We start from the raw sequence: 6,000 nt of genomic DNA, 5'->3' as shown, positions 1-6,000 counted from the left end.
GCTCACATGACTTTTGGAAAGGAGAGATGAAATTAAAACACTTTATCATGATGCTGAAAATGCCAGGAAAGATTATATTTTTAGTTTCATGTTGTGTTACTCTAGTGAATAGCCAGAATCTAACACTTCAAGACCAAAATCTCACAAGTTTATATGTTGAAAATAAGATATAAATTTTCATCAGAAGACAAAATTGTGACTCAAATTATTCCATTGCTGAGTGTTACTCTTTTTAAGCACTTAATATTTTTTCATTTTTCAGAGAATTAAATCAATGATATATTATTGTACAAACTTTAAGTACCCAACCCCACATATGCGTAATCAGAACATGAAGAAATTTTCCAGAACTACATGAAACCTACAAGTTTAACCTCACGTGTCAAAGCAATCAACCTTATAGGTTCCTTTTTGTTTTTAGTTGGGGTCTCACTCTGTCACCCAGGCTGGAATGCAGTAGCACAGTCATACCTTCTGCAGCCTCGAACTCCTGGACTCAATCAATCCTCCTGCCTCAGTGTCCCTAGTAGCTGGGACTACAGACATGCACCACCGGGCCCACCTAATTTTAAAATTTTGTTTAGAGAGATTTTTGTAAGGAGTATTTCTGTCTTGCCATGTTGCCCAGGCTGTTCTCGAATTCTTGGGCTAAGGCAATCCTCTTGTCTTGGCCTCTCAAAGTGCTGGGATTATAGGCATGAGCCACTGTGCCCAATCCAACCGTATAGGTTGCTTTGGTGGCTGTTGTTATTTTAATGTGATAACTCATCCACACCGTGTCCAAGAAAGTAACTAAAATCATTTTCAGTAAGCAATCGCTCTTTAACTTCAGGTTCATTTTCAATACAAACATGGAAAACTGATTGTTATCAAATGCTTGCTCCCATTCTCAGTAATGCACAAATATAATGTTCTAGTTCAATTGAAATAATCATCAAGATAAAAACTGCCTGGATATGGAACCTCACTGCTACCTTCATGAAAACTGCACATTGATTAGAAAAAAAGAAAAATTATTTCCAACCTAGAATTTTAAAGTCTGCCCAATTATCAATTAAGTGGGAGATTAGAAAAAAAAAAGACATTTTTAGAAATAGATTCTCAAAAACTTAATTCCTATTTATCCTTTCTTAGAATGCTACTGGAGAATACACTCCAGAAAATAAGAGAAAAACCAAAGAGGAAAATAGGAGATCCAGGAATCAGGGAATCCGACACAGGAGGGAGACTAAGAGAACCCCCAGTTACAGAATGAAGAAAAATCCCAAGGCTATGGTTACACGGCAGGGTAGAAGCACATCAGTCCTGAAGAGGAAAGGTTAGAAAGTTTTGGAAGACACTTCTTAAAGAGATGAAATTGATAGAGTATCTAATGTGTTTGAACATCATTATTGAAGATTTACACAATTAAGGGAGAGTTTGGGACTAAATTAAGTACATAAAAAAAAAACCAAGTAAATTGACAAACAAGACACTTAAAAATTCCAAGGAAGATAAAATATTGTGCTAGCAAAAAAAAAGTAACCACAGAATACTGCCTGGTTCATCAACAAACTGTTTACATGGTCATGATAATGTAAACACTGAACATTGCTCTCTTTTTGTTTTTTGAGACAGTCTCACTCTGTCTCCCAAGCTAGACTGTAGTTGCATGATCTCAGCTTACTGAAACCTCCGCCTCCTAGGGTCAAGTGATCCTCCCACCTCAGTCTTCCTAGCAGCTGGGACTACAGGTGTGTGCAATCACATCCAGCTAAATTTCATATTTTTTGTAGAGATGAGGTCTCATCATGTTGCCCAGGCTGGTTTCCAACTCCTGGGTTCAAGTGATCCTCCTGGCTCAGCATCCTAAAGTGCTGGGATTAGGCATGAGCCACCGTGCCTGCCAGAACACTGTCCTTATTAAAGTGATATCTACACAGGAAAGATGTGGCAGGGGAATGCTGTGGGGGGAAGCTGGAGATAAAATTCAACTAAATCCTTTCATAATAGAAAGTTAATAGTTAATGCCTAAAACAGTAATATTGAGAAGTAGAAATACATACCTTTTATATAGATTTAAGTCAATTACAACCACAAGAATCAATCAAGAGAGTTAAGAAGGGAAGTAGACAATGCTGGGGGTAAGTTGGGGGAGGCAAAGGACTGCTCTTTTTTATAAAAGCTTTGTAGAGGTATTTCTGTCTTTATATTACGTGTATGATTAATTTCAATAAAAACAGGAAAGTATGTTTTAAATAGTTAATAGTTTTAAATAGTTACTTTTAATAGTAAAAGTATGTTTTAAAGTACATTTTAAATATTTTATATATAAATATCCATATATATAGAGAGAGAGAGAGAGAGAGACAGAGAGAGAGAGAGAACTTATCTATCAATTAAAAAAACAACTTATTTAATTGAATAGAAGGACGAGTCTAGGCAGGGCTGGGAGAGGGGCACCATCCACAGAAAGCACAAGTCCCTCCCCAACACCTCACCATATAATTTTTAAACGGATAGTGATGAGTATCAAACTGCTATGTTATTTAGATTCCTTCAGATATATGAAAAATGTACTATTTTATTTTAAAATGCCATATTAGTCAAGGTTCTCTAGAGGGACAGAACTAACAGGATAGATGTATATATAAAAGGAAGTTTATTAAGGAGTATTGACTCATATGATCACAAGGTCCCACAATAGGCCATCTGCAAGCTGAAGAGCAAGGAAATCAGTCCAACTTCCAAAGCTGAAGAACTTGGAGTCCAATGTTTGAGAGAAGGAAGCATCCAGCACCACAGGAGAAAGATATAGGCTGGGATGCTAAGCCAGTCTAGTCCTTCCATATATTTCTGCCTGCTGTATTCTGGCTGCTCCGACAGCTGATTAGATTGTGCCCATCCAGATTGGGGGTAGGTCTGCCTCTCCTAGTCCACTGACTCAAATATTAATCTCCTTTGGCAGCATCCTCACAGACACAGCCAGGAACAACACTTTGCATCCTTCAAGCCAATCAAGTTAACACTCAATATTAACTATCACAAATTCTAATATTTAAAATGCACTAGAAATTATATACTTTATTATAACATACAAAAATTATGTCTTATCTGGAACAATTTTAGGTATCAACTTAAACTGTTTAATGGGATTCATAATTTTTGAAATTATTTTAGGAAGTCTGAGACCAAGCATTTCATACCAAAAACATCTGTTAAAAGTAAACACGTCTGTGGTTCAGTTTAATAGGTGGACTCATACTCCCCTCTGGTGGTTAAGCTGGTCAAAAACACATGAGATACAAATTTGGACCTGTGGCATTTTGGAAACACAGGAATTTCATTTTGTTTTGTTGCATTAAACAAATAGCAAGTTTTGTGAAATCTGGATATAGTAAAAGGATTTTGAAAACTAGGATTTGCGAACAAAATGGACCATAGAAAAACAACTTATCTGCCTTTAATAATTATGATTTGGTGTGAACCAAGCAAGAAGATTTTTGCTTTCCAGAGAGATCCAAACAATAGAATGTCTGCATCATATTCAGAGACATGATGAAGACATTCAATTAACTGAATGCACCTATAGGTTCATTGTGTTCTCTGTGTAACTGTGGAGGTTTGCCATTGTATAAGTGTCCCCATAACATCTTTTCTCCTTACCCATCACTGTCCCCAGGGTCTCCATGGTCTGACACTGTCAGTAACAAGAATGCACATTATGGAGAAAGCATGGCTCAGTGGTATGAGTAGGGGATGATGAAATTTGAGAAAGACTACATATCTGAATTTTATCCCTGCCTATCACTAGCTGTGATCTTGGAAGAATTAACTTCTTTAGGCCAATTTCCACAACAATAAAATGGTTAAAATTCTAGCATGTGTGTTGCCTCTGCCAGTGTGGTGTGCCCTCATGGAGGCAGGCATCTCAGCACCCACTAGCACCCTGCTACAGCTGATGGAGCATACACCCCACAGCGCTGCTTCTGGCACATGCAAATGAGAATGAATCATGCTGCCACTGCACTATGAAATGCTTAGGCTGAGACCATCCATCAGAGTGTAGTGACCAGCAGTCTGGGAGCACCTTGGGCCCCCTCCCCCAGCACAGTGGATTTCTAACCTTGAGGAGCCAGAGAACAACATTGAGTCTCAATACAAGTCCCCCTCAGTTAAAGCATGTAGTCTAGGAGTTGAGAGCTGAGCATTAGTCTCCTAAAACCTTCCAGAAATGAAGCCAGTCAGCTGAATCCACCTTATACCACAATCAAACCCTCAAGATCATTGAATATGTTAAAAGGAAAAAAAATCCAAAGGTTAGCAACTTAAAAGATTGAAGGAATATTCAACCACAAAGATGAGAAAGAACCAACGCAAGAACTCTGACAACTCAAAAGGCCAGAGTGTCTTCTTTCCTCTAAATGACCATACCACCTCTCCAGGAGGAGTTCTGAACCAGGCTGAGATAGCTAAAATGACAGAAATAGAATTCAGAATATGGACAAAAACAAAGATCATTGAGATGCAGGAGTACATTGAAACCCAATCCAAGGAAGCTAAGAATCACAGTAAAACAAAACAGGAGCCGACAAACAAAATAGCCAGTATAGAAAAGAATATTACTAACCTGATAGAGCTGAAAAACACACTACAAGAATTTTATAATGCAATCACAAGTATTAATAGTAGAATAGACCAAGGAAGAATCTCAGAGCTTGAAGACTATCTTTCTGAAATAAGACAGGCAGATAAGAATAGAGAAAAAAGAATGAAAAGAAAATAACAAAACCTTTGAGAAATATGGGACTATGTTAAGAGAACGAATCTATGAATGACAGGTATACCTGAAAGAGATGGGGAGAATGGAACCAATTTGAAAAACATACATCAGGAAATTATCCATGAGAACTTTCTCAGCCCAGCCAGAAAGGCCAACATTCAAATTCAGGAAATGCAGAAAACTCCAGTAAGATAATTCACAAGAAGATCATCCCCAAGATACGTAACCATCAGATTATCCGAGGTTGAAATGAAAGAAAAAATGTTAAAGGCAGCTAGGAAGAAAGGTTAGGTCACCTACAAAGGGAAGCCCATCATACTAACAGAGGACGTCTCAGCAGAAACTCTGTAAGCCAGAAGAGATTGGAGGCCAATATTCAGCATTCTTAGTGAAAAGAAATTTCAACCCAAAATTTCATATTCAGCCAAACTAAGCTTCATAAGCAGAGGAGACGTAAGATTGCTTTCAGACAAGCAAATGCTGAGGGAATTTGTTACCACCAGACCTGCCTTACAAGAGCTCCTGAAGGAAACACTAAATATGGAAAGAAAAGATCATTATCAGCTACTACAAAAACACACGTAGTGTGTTATAGGCCACTGACACTATAAAACAACCACATAAAAAGTCTGAAAATAACCAGCTAACATCATGATGATGGGATCAAATCCACACATATCAATACTAAACCTGAATGTAAATGAGCTAAATGCCCCCAGTGAAAAGGCACAGAGTGAAATCTGGATTAAAAAAAAAACAAAAACCATTGGTAGGCTGTCTTCAAGAGACTCATCTCACATGCAATGACACCTATAGGCTCAAAATAAAGCAATGGAGAAAAATCTACCAAAAAAAATGAAAAACAGAAGCAAGTAGGAGTTGCAATCCTAATTGCTGACAAAACAGACTTTAAACCAACAAAGATCAAAAAAGACAAAGAAGGGCATTACATAATGGTAAGTGTTCAATTCAACAAGAAGACCTATCTATCCTAAATATATATACACCCAACATAGGAGCACCCAGATTCATAAAGCAAGTTTTTAGAGATCTCCAAAGAGACTTAGACTCTCAAACAATAACAGTGGGAGACTTTAACATCCTACTGACAATGTTAGTCAGATCATTGAGGCAGAAAATTAGCAAAGATATTCAGACCTGAACTCAGCACTGGATCAAATGGACCTGATAGATACCTACAGAGCTCCACCCAAAAGCAACAAAATATACGTTCATCT

Source organism: Hylobates moloch, unplaced genomic scaffold (genome assembly GCF_009828535.3).
Source record: "Hylobates moloch isolate HMO894 unplaced genomic scaffold, HMol_V3 SCAFFOLD_6, whole genome shotgun sequence".
NCBI lineage: Eukaryota > Metazoa > Chordata > Mammalia > Primates > Hylobatidae > Hylobates > Hylobates moloch.
This window is presented reverse-complemented; position numbering follows the sequence as displayed.